This window comes from Colias philodice, chromosome 26 (genome assembly GCF_061535455.1).
Source record: "Colias philodice isolate Cphi_HAF_F1 chromosome 26, ilColPhil1 Martin Lab GWU primary, whole genome shotgun sequence".
Classification (NCBI taxonomy): Eukaryota; Metazoa; Arthropoda; class Insecta; order Lepidoptera; family Pieridae; genus Colias; species Colias philodice.
This window is the reverse complement of record NC_143111.1, coordinates 2,747,414-2,759,765: the sequence shown is the minus strand read 5'-3', so window position 1 is coordinate 2,759,765 and position 12,352 is coordinate 2,747,414. Positions and strand designations below refer to the sequence as shown.

The following is a 12,352-nucleotide window of genomic DNA, read 5'->3' as shown; positions in this document are numbered from 1 at the left end:
TCATTCAATGACCCTGCCCTTCTGATCTTATCGGGCAAACTGTTCCACAGCCTGATAGCACGGACCGTAAAGGAACAGTCATAGAAATTAGATCTATGAATAGGAACATGTAGTAGGAGTTTATTACAGGATCGCGGGGAACGGGTGGTGGAGTTCAGGAACTGGAAATTACTTTTAAGGTAGGAAGGCGTATTTGGACAGAAAAGGATGCAGTACAATAGGTTTAGGATATGAGCATTCCGGCGGAGTCTGATAGGGAGCCACTTGAGCCTTGTGCGGTATTCACTAATGTGATCATATTTGCGCAGACCAAAAACAAATCTCACACAGAAGTTCTGGAGACGCTCAAGACTATCAAGTTGGAATTCAAGGAGGTCAGGATAGGAAACATCTGCATAATCAAAGAGGGATAGGAGAAGGGACTGAGCAAGAACAATTTTAGTGGGAATAGGCAGAAAGTTCCTAAGTCGTCTGAGAGAACCAGCTGCTGCAAACACTTTTTTCCTAAGTTCTTTAAGCTGATTTGTCCACGATAATGTTTCATCGATAAAAACACCAAGACTCTTAACAGTGGAACTGTAAGGAATGTCGGTGTTATTTATGCAAACATTAGGTAAAGAGGACCTATCAATTTTAGAAATAAGCGACTGACTTCCAATAATAATTACCTGCGATTTCTTCGGATTAATACATAGACCATGGTCGCGGCTCCAATTACTAATAGTCCGTAAATCATCATTCGTGAGTGCAACTTTCCTACTTAGGTCCTCAAGTGATGAATGGCAATAAATTTGCAAATCGTCCGCGTACATATGGTAGAGACTGGATATACCCGAAGTGATGGAGTTGATAAATAAGGAGAACAGGAGAGGAGAGAGCACACTACCCTGAGGAACGCCAGAAGTAACATCAGACCAGGATGAGTAACACTCGTCCAGTAGAATGCGCTGCCGGCGGCCCTCGAGATAGCTGCTAAACCAATTAATCACTGCCGGAGACATGTTGAAAGAAACGCGTAGCAAGCTCAACAACACATCGTGATCAACTGTGTTAAATGCGTTACTAAAATCAAGTAGTGTAAGTATTGTGAGCTGCCGTTTGTCCATACTCAATCTAATATCGTCTGTTTGTGTTGTTTTCGTATGTTTTAAATTTTTCTTTTATTAGTATAAAGGCATACTTACTAAAATAATCAATTATGTATTTACGGTGACTGCCAATTATGATTTGTTGATTGTATTAAGGTACTGCAGACCATCTTTTTAAGAACATATTATATACTGGCTCAGGCTTTAATGGACTAATTATAATTGTGTGTATAAATTAATTGTGACACGCTATACTTATCAAATTATTACGTCTCTTTATTATTTTATTATATGTCAAGCGTGAAAATTAAAATTAACTTTAAGCATACCTTTATACATTTAACGATTAGTTCAACTTTATTTGATAGAAGGAATAAGTTTGTTACTGATTTTTATATTTTTCTTATCAGGCTGTTATGATTTAACTATGTGTTGCGAATTCATTTGAAACAGTTTAAAATGTTAAAACATTTGTTTATGAAAAAAAAACATTGTGGTAGTAATCAAGCGATTTATTTTCAAAACAAAATTGTTTTGAAATAATAATAGTGAAGAGTTTACAAATGCTTAAAATATGATTTTTAATTGATTGACATTTTCTTTCGTGATGGGCAGATCAATTTTATTTCTTTGACTTTACCTCGAATATCCAGGTGAATGTGATTTTGCATAAAATGCAAATGATTTTACATGCATTAGTAATCGAATACTGATTTTTTTAATGCTGTAGTACAGATAAATATACTTAATACTATATTTTGTAGTAGATGTGGAAATACTTTATTCTTCACAAATTTATTTGATTTGTTTTGATTAACTATAGAATGTTTATAATAAATAATAAACAAGACATATTAACTTCAATTACACGTCTCTTCACCCTATTAGCGAACACTCCATTTTAGGGTTCCGCATGAGACTCACGAGATTTCAGGACTTGCACAGGAAATGGGTTCCGTGGGAGAGAATAACTTAGTATTTGTGGCCATGACATACGCGATTTTAATATACTTACTATTACTATTTATTTATTGTGGCATAATTTGGGTCCGAACAACAGATTAGATACTAGACGGAACACAGTTTTTTCGTAGCTATATCTTTTAAATGTAAGTAACAGCAATTACCTCGTTATAAAAAATAAAGTAAGGCAACCTAGTACTGATACGAAAAATGAAAAAAAAAACAGAATTATTACAATAAGATACCGCAACCCCGTACAAATACGTTTACAATAAAAAAAAATAGAACCATAGACGTTCCGACGTTCGGGTCGACAGAAGCTTCCAGAAATCCGTGGAAACTTACCAACTCAAGGAATATATTTATCTACTAAACTCATATAAATGAACATTTTCCCGCCCGTTTCCTATCTTCAATTTTAAGTGCAGTCTACATTAGGCTGATAAGTGAACGCGATATGATGCCAATTACAAGGGTCCTACAGTGTGATCATCTTGCTATGGTCAGATATGTTAACTTTTGACATATTCATCTATTAATTAAGATCACATAGTAGTTGTTACCCGCAGTTTCGCCCGTGGTGTGAAAGAAAATTCTCACGGGAATGTGCTAAAAATGCGGTAAAAATGGTCTTTATTATTATAAGCTACGTAACTAACTCCAGTCATAAAACCAATCATAAAACTTGTACATATTTTGAAAGCAAAGATTACATAATAGTTACTACGCTTCAAAATATTTAGTTCGTATGTCTTTTGTTTTCCGCGACAATTTCATATAATTACAGTCTTCTTGCAACAATTATTATAACCAAAATAAACTCAAATCCAACAGTCTGCTTCACTTTACACCTGAACAGCCACCCTACACCCTAATGTACCTCGTAATTTCTTTAAATTATTTACCATCTCTATAATACAGCCATTAACAAATCCGCCGTATTCGCGAACGTACGAACGTTCCACACACTATATTTGGAAGGCACAATTTGCCTTACGAATACATTTTACGCTTCAAACTTTGCTGAAAAGCCTACTCTTTCGAACAACCCAATTTATTTTCTAGTACCTTCGGAATAGAGTATATTTTCGCAGCGAACGAATCGCGGGTAGGTACCCTATAGTTACGAGTGAGAAATTTCATTTGAGACGATTCCGCGATTTTCTCTCTTATCCCAAAGGACATGCCGTTGATTTATCTCGGAGTTATTCCTTCTTTCTTTGAAAATTTCGTTTTGCTTAAGATATACTGGGAATTTATTGAAATGTATTATTTCTTTTTATATTTACTCGCATAGGTTCGTTTGGCTGGAGCAAATATTGGGATATTGAAAATTGTCATGTAAGGTACGTAGGATTTGATCCTCGCTCGCGATGTGATTATAGGATATACTTGTATCAATAAATTACTGAGATTGGGATCATTCTGATATCCTGTATGTATTCTATGGTTATGCTGCCTTACCAAATCGAAAGTAACGATTCAAAACTTCTTTAGAAAATCATCATCACTACATAGGAGGTATAAAACAAAGTCGCTTTCTCTGTCCCTATGTTCCTATGTATGCTTAAATCTTTAAAACTACGCAACGGATTTTGATGCGGTTTTTTTAATAGATAGAGTGATTCAAGAGGAAGGTTTTAATATATAATTTATTATGTTTTAGACAAAACGGGCGAAGCCGCGGGCGGAAAGGTAGTGTACCTGTAAATCGCGTTCAATCTCTATTTTGTTTAAGAATATATTTATTCATATAAGTATATCAATAGCACAGAATACTAATTAATAGTAGCTAGTATGATTGAATGGATGCAATCCAGTTTAAAACAAATGAATCTGGAAAAGAAAACATAACGAAGGGATTATTTAATAAGGTAGGTAGGTAATTCTATTTGAAAAACTGGAAAAAGGGTAGAAGGTTAAATAGCCAATAAAGTTCAATTTTAGCTCCGAACCCTTATAAGTTATAAGCATAATGATGCTCTAGGCACATCCCGTACTAAGTACTATCACAATAACTCAAACGGTATTACGAAGGCATTATAGTATATTGGAGATCCATACTGACCCCTTTACAAGACTATCAACTTGTATTTTAAACCTTAACTACGTACGTATAAAGTTTAAATTCCTGTTTTCAATATGTAGTGTTAGTAAATTTGTCAGTTTATAACGCATAGATCTCACGGGTATACTGTACTGAGACTTGTGACTATTGTTTTTGGTTCGTACATCAAACCTAATGGGTTATTAAAAATTTATGGCCGTTAATAACAGCTGATTCAATATCTAGAATGAGTATCTGTGCTTTCGGGTATCGTAAGTACTTTGCTATAGACTTCTAGAGTGATTGTTAAATTTCAGGAGATTTTTGGAACTAATCCATGATTTCTATATATTGATTTTTATATTCCTATTTAATTACTCTTATTAATTGTTTAGAATAAGATCACTTAATCTTATGATACACTGTAAAAGTGAAATTCCGTATCTCCTTGCTGGCAGATGGTAACGATGATTATTTCTCTATGCTCTACCATTTTTTTTCAAATCAGATGTCGATTCAAATACATTACCTAATGCTATAGTCTACGGTATCAAAGAAAACCCTTGTAAATAAACTCCGGAACTTTTTAGCGCAACAAAGACTGATTTCCCGAAATGTTTAAATAAATTCAATAAATTCAATAATAATAAAATTCTAATATTGCTATATTACACACATTTATAATGTGTCGTATATAAATTTATAGTAAGTATATAAATTTAAAATGAACTAATGTTAATAATATACCTATTGTTTAAATAATAACTTACGTGTATTAGTTTAAATTATAAAATTAAAATAGCATAACAGCTAATATAAATATTTGTATGCCAAATTTTTGGCGAATTGTGCGGATGTGTTTATTGTAAAAACTTTATAACCACAATTCATACAAATAAATTTTCATTTCATTTCAATATTCTATATTCATTTCTTCAATATTCATTTCATTTCATTTCAATATTCCTAAATAACTTTTGCAAAATACAAAAATTCTTAACAAATTACCACTTCAAATGACACTTGTGAAGCATTGTGGCGAACCGCAACGGAAAATGTCGGATAAATACAGGGAAATTGTGCGCGGATCTGGGATTCCATTTAATTGAACTTAATAAAAAGGGGTTAGCGATACTAACGATGTCTTAAATGTAGGAATGTCGTTAATGGAGGATGAAAAACACAAAGGGGGTAGCAATTTGAGGATAAATCAAAGGATTCAGCCCCGGGCGCACGCTTTGGCAACGAAAAAATTGAAAATTTTTTACGCCTCTCGTGAAATTTTGTTGTATTTACTTTTGTGATATATATTCGGGGATGTGGAGTGTTGTCATGATTGTAAAGTGTTGGAGTGGAATGAATTGTGTGTGGGCTTTCATTAGAATCTTGTTGGAGTGTTAAATATGTTAAAAATAGTTTTTTGATTAGATATAGCAGTTATATAATATTAAAAGGAGAAAAATTATATATAACTTAACTGTTGCGTGTAATGTACTTTTTAAATATTTATAGATAAAACTAAAACATACGAACACAGGATCTTAAATAAAAAGAACGAAATAAAAAGTAAAAATATATTTTATAAAATTACCCATTACATGCTATTATTTAACCAACATTCTTAAAGCGGCGAAAGGTTCCGGATTCCTTGTTTCTAATACTGAAGATTTAATTGTGGTCGGTGTATTCAGATTCCTCAGATGATTTAACTGAAAAGTATTAAAACGATTGTAAGTTCTTTTTTTATTGTGTAGGTATTATTTACTTAACTACGAGCTACGACTATCTAAATGTTTTTTTGCAGATCTTATATTTTATATTTATATATATAACTTTATATTTACATAATACTATTTTTTTATCTACCTAAGTATATGCATTAATTTCTGTTTCTAACGAATGGGGTAATACGAAACATATAAATTATATTAAAAATATATATTAGTATATTTGTATAAAAATATATATTATTATCTGTGGTAATAGCTTCTTTTATGCATCCTTATTATTTATTAAATTATATATATGTACTAGTAATGATGTGTGGTATAGAATACAGATAACTCACTTCTTTCAATACAAGCCATTCTTGTGCAGAATTCAGTGCCATCCGCACCGCAAACGCATTGGTTGCAATCCACCGTGTACTTTGTGAAGGGCTTGCATAATTTTGTATTGGCTGTAATAAAAAAAGGTTTAGCCGACTGCGCAAAGGAGGGTTATGTATTCCAATTTTATATATGTTTCTTTGGCATACTTTTGATTTTTGTAGCTAAATGGATTGATATGTGATTCTTTAGGCTGTTCTATAGCTAAGTGAGGGCTTTGAGCTGTCTTGTGCCTAAGTTGTTTCATAGATTTTTGTTCTAAAGTGTTCTAAGAATCGTCTTTATAATGAGAGCATAATAAGCGGTGTAAAGCTAGAATATATGCAGCCTGCAGGTAAACAAATAATATAAATTATAAAAATAACATACCCCGTCTCCACAGAAGCAACATGTCCTCATCATCTACATATCTCGAATGTATTAAAGTACAGCATAACTGAAAATATAATAGATTATTTTTCCGACCCAAATATCGACCAATAGAATTGCACCATTCGACGTCACGTGGTACAACCTACATGGTATTATACTGATAATTTTTTGAAAATTTTCTCTGGTCGTTGACGTCAAACTGACAGGTTCAATTCAATTGTGAAATTATTGGCCGACATTTGGGACGGAAAAATAATCTCCCGAATACCACACGAGCTTCAAAATTATCTGGCATTTCCCTCAAGGTTCCCTGCAAACAAATAAAGTCGTCAAGTTTTTCAGGAAAAATCACTCGCGCTTCGCGCTCGTGATTTTTTAACCTTGACTAAAAACTTGACTCCTTCATTTGTTTGCAACGAACCTATCGGAAAATACCCGATAATTTTGAAGCTCTTGTGGTATTATAAGTGAGTAAATTTAATTACAGGTGGGTGAAAATTGAAAAATAACAAGATATTTCTAAAAATTTTAATACTTTACGATTGTTTTCGATTTGATTACACCTTTAAGTATGACATGCTCTCAAAAAAACTACATATTTTTTTAAAGTAGTTACTCTTTTTGAGCAATATACTAATATAGTACACGATGTTTAAACAAAATAAAATAAATTCTTGTTCAATCTCATTGGTTTAATGATTATAAAAGTAATAAAATAAGATGTTGTATTACTGTATATAATATTAAAACATTCACATTTTATTTACGATCAGTAACCAGAACTGTGTCGAATAATGTAAATAAATAATTTCAATATGTTAACATGACCCATACGAAACCTTCATTTCACAATTATTTTAGTGAATTTCATATTTAAAACAATTTATAATATAGTTTTTCTTGTATTGCCATAGGGCTTTTTAAAAGTGCAGTTAATCTTTTGCGTTTCGTAAGTTAAACCACTGATAACTAAATAATTATTACGTTAAATTAAACTACCATAAGATACTGTAGAAGTCACGTAAAAAGACAAAATAATGGTCAATAGATAAGCAAAAACAAGTTTTTGCGGCTTGACTTTTCAACTACAAGACAATATTATTATATTATTCAACTGTGTTTTCCTTCCTTTCTAGAAGTTGGACAATAAGGTTATATAAGAAAACTAAATGTTTTTACCTACATTCATTATACGTCCTTAAAAATCCTTTTTTTCTTTTAACATGCTATTAAACTGCAAGAATCGTGACCAATAATATGTATCGCAAAAATCTCTTGAAACACCAATAAAAATACAAATTAAACACCAAACATTAAAACAACACAGCTGCCATAAAACACCACACTACACCGCTTATTTCATGTAAAACTATTACAAAACCTGTAAATATTTCTACGAATAAATGAATTGTTTTCTACTCACGGCTAAAATGAGAAATTTCCACATATCCACGAGCTATGAAAGCGAAATAAAAATAAAATCAATCACCACACTGCGCTATTGTTTTGCGACTATGAAATTTAATCAGTTACCACTTACCATGCCTTAATTCGCTTGTGCAAGTGTTTTGTGATGGCTTCAAAGCTATAAGGATTTTGTAACCAGAAAATAGGTACTAACTAAAATATTATGAAGCTGAAAAGTTAGGTTCAACGCGCTAATCTCAGGAACTACGGGTCCGATTTGAAAAATTATTTCATTGATAAATAGCCCATTTATCAAAGAATGTTGTAGGTTATCCTATAATTACTCTAAGAGCAGCAGCAGTGGAGTAATGCAGGTAAAACAGTGGGGCACAGCAAGTAGATAATATATTTCACATGATTATTGAATTCATGATGTAATATGAAACAATGACTGTGACTTTTTATAATCTAGGTAAGTAACAGCACGTCTCGTGATGTAATAAAAGTTACATAAATATAGCATACTTACCTACATACACCTTTTTGAATTTTTGTCTGTATATTAAACATTATATAAACATACATACAAATGTATCGTTAAATCTACTGAACCATTTTGGATGAAACTCGCACTGAGTTGATCTGTAAGTAAGCCAATAAATATATAATAATGTTACAATCCGATTAATCATATTATCAGTGTAATGTGTGGATAAACACTTACATCAAATGCTTTGATTTTTGAATACTTAAATACAAAAGCTTCTTGCTTGATATTTCTCCTTTTCTTAAGATAAGTCGATAGACTTTAGTAAAGTCCGATCAGATATTATAAATCTCATGATAAGTTTGATAGTATTCAGATTGGTCTGTTCATAATACGATTTTCTTAGTCCTGGACACAGTGAACCTATATGTTCATAGTATATTTCTTTTTTATATCATTTTCGCAATTTATACTCAACTTATACTTACTTAATTTCCTGTGAGAAATAAAAAAAATGTAATAAAATATTTCTCAGTGATGACATCGATATTTCTAGAAGCAAATCTAAAGCAAATACTAATCGATAAGTAAAAACTCTCTCGTAAAATAAATATTGGTTTAATAAACTCTCGTAATAATTTTCTAGATTAAATACTGAGGATCTATATAGAGATGTCACAACAATAAAAAAGACGCAAGATATAAAGTTATACAAAAGTAGTGCACGAACAGCGTCCGGAAGCCAATTACAACACATAGAGGTCTCTGAAGAACATCTATAATGGTCTTCACTAATTGGGATTTATATAGAGATGTTACGTGTTCCTGTGTTGTAAAGTTGAACTGTTAGCGCCTTGGCAATATTTTATATAAAAATGTTTTGAGAATTATTGCGACGTTCGTTTTTATATAGTTGTTAAGTGTGACAAACAATCTTATGTAATGCATACGAACAATTTTAGATGCTAGTACAAGTTTAGATATACGTTTTTTTTATATCAGATTAAATATAAAAGTTTTTGTTACTATGTATGTTTGTCTTCTTTAGAAAATAAATATTTTAGTCATTAAAATTATTTCGTCTTAATTACTCTTTATAAATATAGAACTTACTAAATGTGACAAACCGAAGTTTGAAATTTTAAAAAGCAGCTTAATATTATCATTAATTTATTTTTATATTGCATTACCTGGCCAATTGTTCCTTCTCTTTTCTCACTCTTATGTAGATCCTTGCTTATACTTTTAATGTAAATAAATACATAAATATATTATTTAATAAATAAACTATCAGCTCTATATAAATATCGAAGGTTGAACCGCTCGACTTACGTATCGGGCTGTGTATAATTTTTCAAGAATTTCAAACTAATTACAACTTGAAGCAAGGGCCGGCTATTATTCCTACTAAAGAGCCGTGATATCTATCATTTGCAGATATTCTTTTAATCTTTCCACGAGTTAATTGCTTAAATTTATTCTCGCATAGCTTGTTTCAATTGTCGACTTAATTGAAAATGAATTCTTTTATAATGAACTGATTCGATTATTCACTACAGCGTAGCTTTGACCTGATATTTTACAGTTTGTGTATGTATGTGTTTTTGAGCAAAATGTAAACCGTAAATAGGGATCAAATAAAATGTTACAAAATAAAATGTTGTTATCTACAAAACAACATATCGAAACTTAACAACAGTGTCGTCAAGGTTTGCCTTTAAAATCAGGGTAGAGTCACCCTAAAACCAGGGTCTAGCGGTGACCCATCATCGCCGATCGAACTGCTACTGCTTAACTAATATATGTAGGTACCACTGACAGCTATTTCTTTTGTGAATGTACATAAATAGGAGGAACTATGTGTTTTTGTTATAAAAAATCAAGTCCATAAAACTTCGACTGAAATTTTTTTTTGCAAAAGATTTATCATTTTTCACTCAATACAAAATCAAATAACGAAAGGAAATTCAACTAAACAAATAAAAATACATTACTACTTACTCAGAGTTTCCCGTATCTAACTTCATTGAAGGAAGGAAGTTAATTTTATCTAAGAAGGAAGTGAAGAATTATTGCCGCATGGTTAAAACATCTAGATGTTCTTGCACGCACTTTGAACACGCACTATTTTTTAGAATAAATCTTCAATTTACACCTTTTAAATTAAAGGTTCATATTGGTATATAATTAAATTGTAATCTATTTGCACATTTTTTAAATTTTTATGTACTGTTTTTTTTTGTCAGAGAACTATCTTCACATTTATATCGGATTTGTAATATGTGAGTGTAAGTGTGATAATATGCATACTATGTAATTTAATAAATGCATACATCTATAAGTACTCAGAACTAGACCAAATTTTAATGTTAGACAAAAGTTTTCAATTAAAAATAATAATCATCAAAATCGGTTCACCAAGTTCTGAGGTAACAAACACAAATACAGTCCTAAATAATTTTTTTTACACTCGTTTGAAAATATAACATTATACATACTAATAAAAATCCCTTTTAAAAATATACGTCAAGTCGTAGCGAGTATTCAGAACAGCACTATTTAACGAGTGCTTGTGCTCAGAATAATTCCCTCTAGTGTTTGAACAATTGAAAGCTTTTCTGATATGAAACATTCATGTCGCTGGGAAAAGGTTTATTTATCGGGGAATGGATATTATGTGGAGCATGCTTGGGTCACGCTAGCGTGGCGATTTCAAACTCAAGACGGATCGTTAATGTCCTTCCCTAAATTATAATTGCTTGATTATGTTTGTTTTTCTTTCATGTCATTGGAACGATTTTATAATATAGGTACTTTTGGTGTTTGGAGATCATTAGGAGCATCTAATTTTCATGACTTTTCCTACTGATATTATAAACGCGAAAGTTTGTGAGGATGGATGGATGTTTGTTATATATTCTTTCACGTAAAAAACTATAGAACCGATTAAAATGAAATTTGGTATGTAGGTAGCTGAAGACCCAGAATAAGACATAGGCTACTTTTTATACCGGAAATCCCACAGGAAGGGGCAGAATGCAGGGTTTTCTTTGAAAACGTAAAATAGGATCGCAATCTTCACTTCTTTGATATTTTGGTACAGAATTTCCTGCTCATGATAGGTCCATTTCCAGCTGGGAGGGGCCATAAAAACTCCTAGAAATCTTGCTAATGCATACACTCACAACTTATTATTCATATAAAACAAATAATCCAGGCACATAAACCGAGCAAGCCCATTTCTTTCCAATATGGAGCCGAACAACTAAGTTTACGACGAATAAAATTTTTACTATCGCGATAACGCGGCCTCAGTTATCAAAAGGTTCTGAGGCTGAATGGATTCCGATGTATGAAAAGTAATGGACCACCAGATCTATGTGTGTTCAACTATTCCAATTTATTTTTTAGTGCAGGACATAATGGAGGTTTCAGGATGGCATTTTTATATTGAGATGTTGATCTTTCATCAGAGTTGTGGGTAGAGTTATACTTGTGATAATTATAAATTTGGAAATTAACAATAAATAAGAAATAGAATAAGTTTGTATGTACCGTTTTCACCTGTGGTTTTCACGCAAGAACTGTTGAACCCAATTTGATGAATTTTATCGTGATGACAGAGTTTTTAATGAGATAAACACAACCTTATCGCTCAAAATAAAATTTAAAAGAAGTGTAAAGATAGTAGAATTTCTGAGCAAAAAGTATTACACTATACTATACTACCACAGTATTACAATATAGGAAATATTGTAATACTGTGATACTAGGTACTATGGACAAATGTTGCACGCAAACAAAGCCGAGTGTAAAGCTAGTCAGCAATAAAATAGGAACAGATAAAATAGCTGGAAATAGGGTTGCCAACTATACTGTT

At 31.7% G+C, this 12,352-nt stretch overlaps 1 protein-coding gene and 2 long non-coding RNA genes across 7 annotated transcripts in view; 1 reads left to right on the top strand and 2 right to left on the bottom strand.

The window, feature by feature from the left end:
* The window catches only part of LOC149476791 (uncharacterized), a 465,754-nt gene that overhangs the window by 165,084 nt on the left and 288,318 nt on the right, over positions 1 to 12,352 (bottom strand). The gene's annotated exons all lie outside the window — the stretch shown is intronic.
* Etf-QO (electron transfer flavoprotein-ubiquinone oxidoreductase) overlaps positions 1 to 12,352 on the top strand; it is a 110,084-nt gene that overhangs the window by 91,491 nt on the left and 6,241 nt on the right. The gene's annotated exons all lie outside the window — the stretch shown is intronic.
* Positions 5,659 to 11,044, bottom strand: LOC149476800 (uncharacterized). Of its 5 annotated transcripts, XR_016317709.1 has the most exons (5): positions 8,119 to 8,512; positions 8,002 to 8,034; positions 6,576 to 6,642; positions 6,167 to 6,277; positions 5,659 to 5,807 (listed from the first exon to the last, which is right to left on the bottom strand). It is a non-coding gene; the product is annotated as an uncharacterized LOC149476800 (long non-coding RNA). The 5 variants fall into 5 exon arrangements; XR_016317711.1 differs by lacking the exons at positions 8,002 to 8,034; positions 8,119 to 8,512 and adding an exon at positions 10,474 to 11,044; XR_016317712.1 differs by lacking the exons at positions 8,002 to 8,034; positions 8,119 to 8,512 and adding an exon at positions 8,569 to 8,627.